The sequence below is a fragment of the Equus przewalskii genome, chromosome 5 (genome assembly GCF_037783145.1).
Source record: "Equus przewalskii isolate Varuska chromosome 5, EquPr2, whole genome shotgun sequence".
In the NCBI taxonomy this organism is placed as follows: Eukaryota; Metazoa; Chordata; class Mammalia; order Perissodactyla; family Equidae; genus Equus; species Equus przewalskii.
Genome location: NC_091835.1, coordinates 56,576,591 through 56,590,472, shown reverse-complemented (window position 1 = coordinate 56,590,472; position 13,882 = coordinate 56,576,591). Strand labels below are relative to the sequence as shown.

Genomic DNA, 13,882 nt, shown 5'->3' with positions numbered 1-13,882 from the left:
GCATATAATATAAGAGTAAATGAAAAAGGCATCCTTCCATCCATTGCAGAGCTTAGAAATAATATAATAATAACAGCTAAGTATTTTATGTAAGTTAACTCATTTAAACCTCACAAAACCCCTGTAAAGAAAGCACTATAATCTCCATTTAATAGATGAGGAAACTTACTAAGAGTTTAAGTAACTGGCAAGTAATTGTCAGAGTTTGTATATCCAAACCCAAGTAATGTGGGTCTAAGAGCCTGAAGTTCTAACCACTGAGCTTTAAATAGGGACATCTCAGTTTATGCTTGCTGCACTGGCATAATTATTCATAGTGCCCCATTTCATTCTCAAAAGCCACAATTAAGACAATAAATCATATGGTTACACTAACTCTAAGTGAACACATCCATGCTCAGAAATAAGAAAGGAGTTTCTCAGTGGATCAGAACTGTGAGGGTTTTCTGAGACTGAATGAATGTGGACTCAGATGGAAGAGGGAACTAGTAACCCAGAACATGACTGATATAAGGAAGGATCAGTAACCAAGTGGGACTCATGCCTGAAGGCTGTTAAAGCCAGGAGGGGGTCTAGGGACAACAGTATGGGGAGTCGTGGGTTACTATGGCAAGAATAATGACTTCAGCTGTAAGAGATTGCAAAAATGGTCACAATACATCTCCCACCAAGAGGCTGTATCTATTTCCCCACCTCTCTAATCTCGGCTGGCCTTACAACTTTCTTTGACCAAACGGATGTGATGGAAGTGATGCTGTGTGAGTTCTGAACACTGCCACCCTGTGAATAAGCCTGGGCTAGCCTGTTGGAAGATGAGAGACCATGTGGAGAAGGATCAAGTTGCCCCAGCCAACAGCTAGTCACCTTTCAGACATGCAAGGGAGGCCACTTAGGATGAGCCAAACCCCGGTAGACCAGCCAGCTGACTGCATATTCTGCAGCTGACTACAAATGCATGAACAGGACCACAGAACTGCCCACTGAGCCCAGCCCAAATTGCTGACCCAAGGAATTGTAGGCTGAATAACTAGGGTTGTTTTAAGCCATTGAGCTTTGACGTAGTTTGAGATGTAGCGAAAGCTAACTCATACACCAGGAAATCCTTGCAAACATCTCCAGCTTCCACCCCTCAAAGGTCTAGGCAGTGTTTCTTTGGGGGCATCTGTGCCAGGCAGCAGTAATGCTTGGGGCAGAAAGGCAGTGACTGTGTGTCTAAAGTCACCTGGGAAAAAACGAAGATCACTGAGCCCAGAAAAGTCAGCTATGAAATATCTTACCCAAAAAGATCTGTGTGGTCCCTTCTTCCAGGAGATAAATCACATATATTGCAAGATGAGGTAAGAACAGGGTAAATTTTGCCAAATATTTAAGAGAAGTCTTTATCCAGAAATTAGTTTTCTTTTATTATTGAATGTTGCTGCTAAAGGAGAGCCTGCCCATGCAGCTTGTTCCTCAGTGTAACTCAAGTACTGGAATTACAACTGAATGTGACCACAGCCCACAGTTTTTGCCCCAAGAGAGGTTACAAAAAGAGAACACTTTCCCCCTTTGAAGCAGACACTTGGTCATGCCCACAAGTTTGGCTGTAAATTGCAGACAAACTTCCCGTTTCATTGAGAAGTAAACGAGATCAGAATTGCTTACAAGTTTGCAAAAACTAATCCATCTCGCTAGCAGAAGGTGATATCTAGCATTGTTTTACTTGTTTTCTGTTGAGGTGAAATTCACATACCACACAATTAACTGTTACAAAGAACACAAGTCAATGGCATTTAGTATATTCACAACGTTGTGTAACTACTTCTCTCTAGTTTCAATACTTTTTCATCACTCCATGGAAACATCCATATGTTACTTGGTCACTGCCTGCGACTCTCATTCCTGGGAGCCACTAATGTGGTTCTGTCTCTGTGGATTTGCCTATTCTGATATATCATATAAAAGAAATCATTCACTACGTGATCTTTTGCGTCTGGCTTTTTTCACTTAGCATGTTTTCAAGGTTCATCCAAGTTGTTGCATATGTCAGTACTTCCTTACTTTTTATGACTAAACTATATTCCATCTTATGTATTTACCACAAATTGTTTATGCATGTCTTTCTTGGTGCGTGTTTGGGTTGTTTCCACCTTTTGGCTACTATGAATACTGTCATTATGAACATTTGTGTACAAGTTACTGTGCAGACATATGTTTTCATTTCTCTTGGGCGTATATCTAGGAGTGAAAGTGGTGGGGCGTATGATAAAATGATGATCTAAGCTAATGTTGTGTGAGTAAGGAAGTGAAAAAAAAAAAAAAAGAATTGGGGACCAGCCTGGTGGCGCAGTGGTTAAGTTCATACGTTCCACTTCGGTGGCCTGGGGTTTGCCAGTTCAGATCCCCGGTGCCGACCTATGCACAGCTTGTCAAGTCATGCTTCGGCAGGCATCCCACATATAAAGTAGAGGAAGATGGGCACGGACGTTAGCTCAGGGCCCATCTTCCTCAGCAAAAAAAAAGAGGAAGATTGGGAGCAGATGTTAGCTCAGGGCTAATCTTCCTCAAAAAAAAAAAAGGATGGAATTGAATGTTGTTAAAGAGACAGGTTTTGGGGATTTACAGCGTGTGTGTGTGTGTGTGTGTGTGTGTGTGTGTGCGCGCGTGCGTGGTGGAGGTGGGGGCAGCTGATCAAGAGGAAGTCAGGGATGACTGGCAGGCTTCCTATCTGGAGACAGGAAATTACAGAGAGCAGTGTTGGCTGTGTAAAGAAGTCAAGGTTAGACATATTGGGTTTGGGGGCTCCTTGTGGCAGCTGATTAATAGGCATTTGGATTTATGGGTCTGGAGTCAGGGGAAAGATTTGTGCTTAGAAAGCTTCGGGAATCATCCGCATATGGATGGTGACTCACCCCAGGGGTGGGGATAGTGTCTTAGGTCCTTCCTTCCATTCCACTTCTGAAAACCTGTGAAAAGGACATAGGAAGAAGGGAATCCCATTTTTCCAAAATTAACTTGTCCTGCCTCCTCCAGACTTCCTTCACTGACGCCTAAGTGGGCAGGAGCCTCTTCTGAGAAGCACGTGCAGCCCTGTGGGCAAACCAGCATCCACGATGTGGGGCGTAAGAGAACTTGCGAGGGATAATCAGGGGCACAGGCCCTCCCAACAGAACCGTGCCAGACTTCCTCTACTGGAGGTCACGGCTGCAGTTTCTAGAATTACCAAGTCTTTGAAACCAGTTAATTGTTAGAAAAGAAAGCGGCAAGGTGCCAAGCTACAGCACCGGATCAGAAGGCACATCCCTTTGCCCGAGGCGCGGCGGGGACCTGCCGGGGGTGCGGCGGGCGAGGCCGGAAGCCTAGAGCAAGGGCGCGCGGCTTTCCGGGTTGGGAGGCACTGGGGGAGGGGAAACCAGGGTTCTGGCTGTCTCCCCCGGGAAGGGCCTCCATCTCGGCTGGAGGACCTGCAGCTCCAATAAAGACGGAGCAGGAAGGGATGTCAAGAAAATCCAGGAAAAAGAGGTCCAAAGGGCTGCCGTGGCTGAAGCGATGGCCAGAGTGGCGTCTCCGCTTCCCCACGCGGCGGCATCCACAGAGCCTGGTGCTGGGGCCGGCTCTCTTCAGATTTCCTTTTCAGATGGGAGGTTCTTGTGACAGTAATAGTTGTCCCCTCTCTGCTACTCTAAGTCCACAGTCCTGTTTTTCATTCCTGGAAGAAACTTCTGCTGTACCTTCTCAGGGATCCTAGACGCAAGTGAATTTTGATTCTCAGAAAAAAGTTAATTTCCAAAGTGCACATGTTCTCCCAGAGGTGTTACTTGGAGAACATTTAACCCTGCAGTAAATTAAGTTCCATACGGGATATTTTGTGTCTATCTGTTAGAATCACTTTTGCTACTGAAAATGTGATCTCTGTTGAGGGGAGATTCTCCTTCCTTCTTTATTCTAGGATAAAGAAAACATTGTTGAAAATACAATAAAACAAAACAAAAAACCCTCACCTATTAAGCGGTTAACCTCCGTTCATTGTTCAGATTTCAAAGGGTTAACTGTAGGACTCAAAGGTGGCAGGGACACATAATTTCTTCTGGATGCAGATACATATATTCCTCATATCTCAGGTACCTATAAATTTGGATTGATGAATGAATGTTGAATGAATTTTATACCTGCTTGGCCTTGCCGCTGGGCTCCCTAGGGCAAACAGCTCAGGCCCCTTTTTATTTTGGACACAGTTGCCTCGGTACCTTCCATTATCTGCCCACTGAGAACCTCCCATGTTCCACATAAGTGGTAGCTGCTGGGGTCTGTTGAAGGAAAAGATTACCACTCAATATGTAAACAGAAAGCCACATTTAATACTTCCTGAAGCACAGTCTTGCAGCAAAGCAGCAAGCTGGTGGGTTTTTTTTTCTGAGGAAGACTGGCCCTGAGCTAACATCCATGCCCATCTTCCTCTACTTTATATGTGGGACACCTACCACAGCATGGCTTTGCCAAGCAGTGCCATGTCTGCACCTGGAATCCAAACTGGTGAACCCTGGGCTGCCGAAGTGGAACGTGCACACTTAAGTGCTGTGCCATCAGACTGGCCCCAGGGAGCTGGTCTTATATAGGGTTTGGGAAGTATGGAATTGAGGGATTGGTGCACTTTCAGAGGCAGAAGGAGGTTGATGCCAGCTTGGAAACCTGGTTGTTCAGATGAGAATGGTGTGGATTGGCTGGCTTTTGAAAGCATGGGGCTGTTTCTGGCTGACTTTCAGAAGTGTGTTCACTTAGGCAAGTTGCCATTGATTCATTACACTGAGGCAAGCTGTCATTGATCCATTAAACCAGTTTAGAACTGGTTCTGGTGGTTACTTGTTGCCATAACTACAGAACATTTTATCTTTTCCTGGAAGTTGGGAAGTCTTTTATTTTCAGGCCTCTGCCTTCAAGAAAATTATATCTATGTGGAGGATGGATGTGTAAGCTATACACAGAGATAGCTAACAGGGAGGTCAAAAGCACAGGCTTCCTGCTAAGCATAGAAGATTGATTACCTGCATTTACCGCTACTCCATCCTGAATCTCCACCCAGATGATACTTAAGGGATTGAAAAAGACATAAACCTACGAGGAAGAAGAGACCATGAGGGGAGACAAGAGTAGAGAGTAGAAGAGCAGTTGAGAGATGTCAATCAAATTTTGGAAGCCAAAAAGCAGATGGGCAATCACTAACTGATCTAGCAGGGCAGAGGAAGCTGAAACTACACTGACTGCAGAGAGGGAAGCCAGGAAGAAAAACCCGGCTTTAGAGCTCTGGAAAATCTCAAGAATTGTGGTTCCAGTTATCTTTGAAGGCCAGAGTGAGGGGTAGGGCTGAAAACAGAAAGATGGGTTGAAATTCTGTAAATGGAGCAGTTAGGCCCTTATATTGCTTTCTGCAAAACAGGAAACCAAGCAACCCACCCCAGCAGAAAGTGGGAGGGTATTGAATTGAGGGACTCCAAGTTTAGGCAGAGTGGAAAGGCAGGGAGCTCTGCAGAAAGCAGGGGAATTCAGAGGAAATTAATGTCCTGCAAAGTAATACTCTGAAGCCTCTTTCCCTAACCTGGCTCCCAGAAGGCTGGCAGCCAGCATGACTCCCGCCAAGGTAAGGAGCTAGAGACAGAATTTCTCCCTAGGGAAAAATGACCATCCCAGGAAGAAAGAGCTAGAGATGCTGACACGTTTGTGGGGAGGTGTCCCCGAGGGAATGCCTGGGTCCCTGCCCAATCATTCTGCAATGAAGTCTACAACTCGGTATGTCCCACTTCCCCACACAGATCATACTAGGTTTTAGTGCGTCACTCTTAAATATAAATAAATAAGAATTCCCAGATATTTGAGGAAAGTCTTCAGCATGAAAAAGTAGAGATAAAAACAAACAGAAAAGAATTTAGAGGAATCAGAAAAATTAAGACCTACAAGTTATGGTCTCAGTGATAAAAGAAGCTATTGTATTCATGAAGAAAGAATGAGATGTTTTTAAAAAGCCAGATGTAGGGGCCAGGCCTGTGGCCGAGTGGTTAAATTCATACACTCTGCTTTGGCACCCCAGGGTTTCGCTGGTTTGGATCCTGGGTGTGGACACAGCACCGCTCATCAAGCCATGCTGAGGCGGTGTCCCACATAGCACAGCCAGAAGGACCTACAATTACAATATACTATGTACTGGGGGGCTTTGGGGAGAAAAATAAGGAAAATAAAAAAGAAGATTGGCAACAGATGTTAGCTCAGCTGCCAATCTTTAAAAAAAAAAAAAGCCAGGTGTAGAGGATAAAAAGATCTCTTGAAAATAAAAATCATGATAGAAATAAAAAATTAATAGATAGAAATTTTAAAAATCAGTAGATGTCACAATAGTTCCATGACTTTGGGGATGTTATTCAACCTCTGTGTCTTACTTTCCTTTTATACAAAATGAGGATAACAAAACTAACTCATAGGGTTGTCATGAGTAGTAAATGATGTAGGACATGAAATGAGCACACAGTTACTGCTACATGATTTTTTCACTTGCTATTTTACCATATTATAGCAGAGCAGATACTTTCGTTGTTTAGGTTTAGCTTGTAAATAAGTTTATTTGAATAATTGCTACTTTTTAATTTATTGGTTTCTTAGAAAAAACTAGCCTATAGAAAATGGAAAAGCATGTTATGTAATTCAAAAGTACTTTTAAAACTAAACCAGTAATAATTATTTCCAAGAAAAAGAGAGCAATGGGAAATTCATGAAGCCTATTGTCAGTATTTTTTAAGAATTTAAAAATTTTAGTGTAGTTCAAATCAGAGTGCCTGGTTCATTTCAGCTCCTTCGCTACCAAACCTGGGGGCAGGGACTACTTCAGTTTTTCTGCCTTCTCTGTGTCTCTGATGACCAAGGTATAAAAGTATCTGCTGCATCAAACTTTAAACTTCACATTATCCTTCTTTTTCTTAAAAAAATTTTTTTTAAAGATTGGTACCTGACCTAACATCTGTTGCCAATCTTCCCTTTTTTTTTTCCTTATTCTTCTCCCCAAAGCCCCCCAGTACATAGTTGTATTTTCTAGCTGTAGATCCTTCTGGTTGTGCTATGTGGGACGCTGCCTCAGCCTGATGAGCAGTGGCATGTCTGCACCCAGGATCCGAACCGGCAAAACCCTGGGCTGCTGAAGCAGACCAGAGAACTTAACCACTCAGCCATGGGGCTGGCCCCTCCTCATTTTTCTTGATCTTACAGATTTGACATCCTTTCACCTGGTTGTGAGCAGAAAGTCTTTGATTTCCTCAATTTTGTGAGGCACGGTGTCCAGGAGAGCACGCAGGCCGTACAGCCAGAGGCAGGAAGCGTGGAGGATGGAAAAAAGCTATTGTCAGCTGTTTTGACCCCTAAACTGGAAGTGGCAGGTTGGGGGTTGAAATCCATTCATTTTTCAAAAAACTGTCTGCTCAGCACCTACTCTCATGTGTCAGGCGCTTGTATCTGGTGTTTTAATAATTGCACTTTAAAAAATATAGAAATAACTGTTTGAGAAACTTTTTAAAAAGTAAGATTGTATCAAAGGTGAGTAAATCTCTCAGAAAGTAGAACAAAAAGACAAACAGACCGAAAACAGGAAAGCAAATATAAGAAAATTAGGAAGATCAGCCCAGGAGATACAACATCTGAATAATAGGAGTGACAGAGACAGAGACAGCACACCAGAGTGAGAGAGAGATAAATAAATAAATAGAAGGGAGGAAGTTAGAGAAATAATTTTTAAAAATTTCTCAGAATTGAATTTCTGATTGATAGGGCCCACTGAGTGCACCAAGGTAACCTCTCTTGAAATTTCAGAACCTTCGGGATAAAAAGAGGATCATAAAAGCTTCCAGGTTGGAAAAAAAGTCACATGTAAAGGATTCAGAATCGTAATGGCATTGGCTACTCAACAGCAACACTGGCAACTGGAAGACAATAGAACAATGTCTTCAAAATTCTGAGAGGAAAGATATTATCAACCTGGAATTATAAAGTAGGCACTCTGTCAATCACATGTGAGGATAGAGTAAATTTTAATCTCTAAGAGTTCACCTCTCATGTCCCTTTTTTTCAGAAAGTTACAGGAAAGGAACTCAAGAAAAGGGATAACATAAGATCCAGAAAATAGGAAATCTATCACACACACACAAAAAAAAGAGGCAAAGGGAACTCCCAGGGTGTCGGTGAAGGTAACCGTTAGACAGATAGGAAGAGCAGAGAGCCAGCAGTCCAGACCAGCGCAGGTAGGAAAGCTCTGAGAGAGAGCTCCAGGAGAACGGAATCCTAGAGTGCGTGAAGTGCTGACACGTATTGAAATAGAGACAAATTGGTGAGAGTTTAGGGATGATATAGTGATTGAAAATTAAATGAAGTCACCAAAGAAAAACTTCTTTTGTTTGCCTATGAAACTAGACAAAGACATTAGGCAGTTTTTAATCCCAGAGCAAACACACAAGTATACAAGAAGAGAAATATAATAAAATCATAGTACATTACATGTTAATTAGTCCACTACATGGCTCAGCTGTGCCTGGCACATAGTAAGCACTTAATAAGTTGAAGCTTTGTATGAGGTGTTAAGTGATGTAATAGAGAAATGTATAAAGTTGCATAAGAAAGCTATTGAACACTTAATTCTGTCAGAAGGAGATAGGAAAGGCTTCATAGTAGAGAAAGCCACCACTGGGCCCATCACTGAATAGAGTTTGGCAGGTGACAAGTGGGAAGGATATTCCAGGTGGAGAAAAGTGTAAGCTGAAACATAGAGGTCTGAAAGTTCATCACATGTTAAGCAAAGAAAATGTGAGCCAAGGATTTATATACTGCAAGTTGACCTTTAAGTATAAAGGCTATAAGCAAACTGTTATGAACATTTAAACACTCAGAGAATATTGTTCCCATGAACTTTCCCTGAGGAATATGCTAGAAAATTAGTCTCGCAAAATCAAAATGACTAAAGAGATCTGACATAAAGACTGCGGCATTGACCATTACCAGCTCTAACCTCACACAGAGAGAGAATCAGACTTCACATACTTCCCAGTAGAAGAGCATGGCACTGCCTGTGAAGCAGCAGTGTCAAGAAAACTGAACCTAAGAGTAATCACGACGGAGACCCAAGAGAGGTGGAGACTAATTTAAGAGAAAATTCGAAAGCTCCCAGATGCCTGGTTCCATAAGGAGGGAGAGGGGAAGTTAGTCAAGAATGACAGTGAGCCTTCTAGAATTTAATCCAACACTTCTTATCTTCAGGCTGGTGATGCCCTATGATATCTCCTATGATCTCTGAGTCACACAGTTTTGTTTGGCCTTAATTTTGGCTCTCAGTTGCAGAAGATTGAATTAATCATACAGCCCAGATTCCGAGCACATTATCATCATTAGTCTGTGCAAGGTCCTTCTCTTGTTTTATTTATTCCCTTGTAACCTCATTTCCTACTTACATCTCCTTCCCCTCCTGTAGGAAAGCATTCTAATCTATTTAATGTGGTTTTATTTATTTGTATTGTTCGTATAAAATATGTATTTTTGTGTGCAGAGGTGTTTTTGTTCACAAAAAATGTGCATCTTATGCATCTTAGTCTTGGGTACTATGCTTTCAGTCCAGCCGTGTTCAGTGTGTACACCTGATCTGTTGCTTCTCATTGCCACTCACTACTCCATGTGTGCCTCAACCACACGACATACTATACTACCTACTCTCCCAGTGATGGACACCCAGATTATCTCTCACTCACTGCACCATAAGTATTGTTACAATGACCATCTTTGCATATGTCCCTTTGTGGACCTGAGATCATTTTAGCACTGGATGGAGCTTAAATATTGCCCAATGCTCATTTAATGATAATTAACTAGTATTTTCTGGATGTTACTATAGAACCAGGCACTGTTTTAGGTTGTTGGTATACAGTGGGAAACAAGATAGACAAGGTCTTTGCTCTCAAATAGCTCACATTCTAGGGTAAGGAAACAGAATAAATAAATTTTTAGAGGTAGTGAAAAGCCCTATGTAGAAAATTAAAACAGTCAGAGTGGCTACTTAGATAAGAATGAATATTAAATAAGAAGAGATAAGTAGATGATGAACATTAGATAAATAGATAAGAATGTACATTAGAGCTAAGACTTGAATAACAAGAAAAAGTCAGCTAAGTGAAGAGTTAGGTTAAGAGCCTTCTAGGCAGAGGGCACCATAAGTGTAAAAGTCCTTAGGAGGGAATAACCTTGACATATGGAGACAGCAGCAAGAAGGCCCAGTGTAGTAGACGGCAGAAGATGATGAATGTGGTGGAAGATAAGAACAAAGTATTGCTGCATGACAATGTTACACAAATTTAGCATCTTAAAATGACACAGATTCTTTGGATCAGAAGTCCTGGCACAGCTTAGTTCGGTCTTCTGCAAAGCTGCAGTCAAGGTGCTGGCGAGAGCTGGGTTCTCATCTGAGGCTCTTCTGAGGGCCAACTTCCGAGCTCATGAAGTTATTGGCAGATTTCAGTTCCTTGCAGGCTGATGGACTGAGGGCCTTCCTTTCTTGTTGGCTATCAGCTGGAGGCTGCCCTCAGTTCCTTGTTATGTGGGCCTTCCCAACATGGCTGCTTGCTTCCACAAAGCCAACGAGGGAGAGAGTCTCCTAGCAAGAGTCAAGATCTTATGTGCTGTTATTAGGGAAGTGACAGTCCATCATCTTTGCTGTATTCTATTGGGTAAAAACATGTCCAGGTCTCACCCACTCAAGGGGAGAGGACTATATAAGGTATGACTACCATGAGGTGGAGACCATCGGGCCACCTTAGAGTCTGCCCACCACAGTAAGGTAAGAGAGGTGGTGGGGGTGGCGGTGGTATCATGACGGCCATTGTAAGTAATATGGATTTTTTTCTAAATGGGGTGGAAAACCGTTAAGAGTTTTGAGCAGGGGATTATATCAGATTTAAAATTCTTAATTCCTCTGCTTCAGTGCTTAGGATAAATTGTAGTGGGGCCAGAAGGTAAGCAAGAAATTCAGAGGAGGCTGCTGCTATATCCTAGATAGGAGATGATAGTGGCTGGGCTTAGGTGGTAGTATATACAGAGAAAAGTGGGTAGGATTGAGGTAATGCTCTGGAGGTAGAGTTGACAGCACTCAATGATTTATCGTGGGGCTGTTCTCAGACAAATTAAGTAGTTTGCCCAAGTTCACAAACTTTGTCACTGGAAGAGCCAGAATTAGAACTCTGCCTGCCTGGTTCTTAGTCCAGTTCTCTTTCTACTATGCCATTATGCCATGATATACACAGTACATACTCTCTCTACTGACTCCAATTTCCTACCCTCTCCCTCTCCCCCCCAAATTTTGCTTTTGACAAACAAACATAGCACAGACTGCTTTGAAGGAGAGATGGTGTTGCTGCAACTCTAAAAGATGTTTTTGGCATTGGTAGCAATAATGCTAGTGGTACGTAGGGGTAGCAAACACAATGGTCTCAGAGAGGAGGATTTGCCTACTCCAGTATTGGCAAGAGGCCCCATATATTCCTGTATGTTGCAACTCTTGTGATGCCCCCACTACACATTCATAGTAGAAGTCTGGACAACCTGAGTGATGCAAAGTGTGGCAAAGGAGCCTGTGCTGTCTCCTGAGATGTGGGGTTTCTGTCGGATGGACATTTTGTGTACTGCTCACTTCCTTCCCTAGGCTGTCCCTCACGGCATTCGTTCTTCTAGGTCCTTACTACTCTTCTAGAGTAGACAATGACACAAGAAGGGAAACTGTTTTCGTAGGAATAACTGAATAATTGAGTCTTTACTATATGACAGGCAATGTGCTAAGTACTTTGCATCTATTAGCTCATTTAATCATCAAAACAGCTTTGTGAATTACTTTCCCATTTTAGAGGTAATAAAACTGAAGTTGAAGGAGCTGACTTAGACTTAGCTAGTGCTCTTACCCACCTGTGCCTGAATGTAAATCTCTTTCCTAGAAAAAAAAATTGCATCAATGGAGAAACATTTAAGTGAAGTTGGCTTAGTTTCTTTTCCCCTTGTGTTAACTTGTAGCTGTTAGGCATTAATATATATATATATATATATGTTAGGAAGGTTTTAAAAGTCTGTATCTTTTTTTCTATTTTCTATTAAAGTTGACACTTTTTTTCTCTTTCTTCTCCATGGCCCAAGAACCATTTCATTGCCAAGCTACAGGAAGAGAATATTCATTCTTTCAGGATTCCTCCTGAGATTAGGGTAAATATTCTTAGTTTTAAAATAGGTGATTCACTGAATTTATTCTGGCAGAGACATCTGCTTTAAAGCTTTCATTATAGCAGCATAGTTTTAAAGAAGCTAGTTTCCAAAGACTGAAAAATATCAACATTGTGACGAGTGTGAAACAGAGGTAGGAACATTCGGATCAAACAACAGGAAGTAGCTCAATTGCCTTTGGGGAGGGGGAGCTTGCTCACCTCACTTTTGCCGGATTGTAATTCCAAACAAAAAGAATGCAAGGAAGGCACCTCAAATTGGGCCACTGGTAGAGGACACTGGAAAGGGAAGTAGGGAAGAGACATAGAAAAAGTAAGGCAGCTACCGAAAGGTGCATTATTAAACCTGCTACCTTGTGGGAAAACTCTGGAAGATAATACAACATACAAACCTCAGAATTATCCCACTGGAGGGATGGGGAGCTGAAGAGTCATGGATGACGGTTGTGTGTGTGTGTGTGTGTGTGTGTTGGGTAATTTTCTGTCCTCATGACCGCCACAATCCCACAGAAAACCTTCTGCAATCAGCAATGGGGAGGGTGGACCCTCAGGCACAAGGATGCAGATACTGACCGTTGGAAGTCACAGAAACACACTGAGAGGTCCTCGGAATGTGAGCTGGGCACAGGCGGCAAATGCTACATATGCATTTCGGCGATTTGGAAACACCTGTCAGAAACACAATTGATTCAGTGAGTCTGCTTCTAGAGATTTCTCCTTCAGACACACTCACAAAACTGCAAAATGATAGCTGAATAAGACTATTCATTGCAGCACTGTTTGTAACGGCACAAGGTGGGAAATGTCCTTAGTGTACTTCACTAAAGGGGGTTAAACAAATTGATACAGCGATAGTTTATACCATGCAACGCTAAGCTGGTTTGAAAGAAGGAGGAAGCTCCTTGTATAGCGATATGGAATGATGGCAAAGATACACTGTTAGGAGAAAAAAGCAAGATGCAGCAGTGTTTGTATGTGAATATTTGGCTAAAAAAGATGGTGGTGGTGAGAGACTATATGTATCTGTTGTGTGTGCCTAAAAATCTATGGAAAGATACGAAAGAAACACTTAACACTGATTGCCTTGGAGGAAGGGAACTGAGGATAAGAGCGAGGGAGACTTTTCCTTCTGTAAAGTGGCTGTATTGCATTAGCTATTCAAAAATAAAATTTAAATAACTTACAAAGAACAACTTATCTTTTTTATAAATTTCTTTTTAGCTATTTATTTGTATTTTTCCTTCTTCTCCCAAAAGCCCCTCAGTACATAGTTGTATATCATAGTTGTGGGTCCTTCTATTTGTGGCATGTGGGACACTGCCTCAGCATGGCTCTATGAGCAGAGCTAGGTCTGTGCCCAGGATCCGAACCCGCGAAACCCTGAGTTGCTGAAGCAGAGCGCGTGAACTCAACCACTTGGCCACAGGGCCAGTCCAAGAACATTTTATCTCGAGGGCAGTAGTGAGCTACTAAAATTTTGTTTTGACCTCTCATTGATTATAGAGGAGTGAGATGATCAGATCTGTTGGGATAGACTGGCAGTTAGTTGGGAGGGATGCAGGGTTTCAGGGAGCCTAAAGGGATAGAGAATGCCTGGATCGAGTAGGAACAAAAGTTTAGTTCCCAGG

At 42.4% G+C, this 13,882-nt stretch overlaps 1 long non-coding RNA gene and 1 pseudogene across 3 annotated transcripts in view; both read right to left on the bottom strand.

Annotated features, from left to right (window-relative positions):
• The window catches only part of LOC103553369 (uncharacterized), a 47,734-nt gene that overhangs the window by 28,974 nt on the left and 4,878 nt on the right, over positions 1 to 13,882 (bottom strand). For 2 of the 3 annotated variants that reach the window (XR_011540032.1, XR_011540031.1), the window contains exon 2: positions 12,828 to 12,923. This is a non-coding gene — a long non-coding RNA (uncharacterized lncRNA). Of the gene's footprint in view, positions 1 to 12,455; positions 12,534 to 12,827; positions 12,924 to 13,882 lie in introns of all 3 variants that reach the window. The other variant, XR_545450.2, reaches the window with a different exon arrangement.
• Positions 6,806 to 10,862, bottom strand: LOC139083193 (large ribosomal subunit protein eL38-like; annotated as a pseudogene).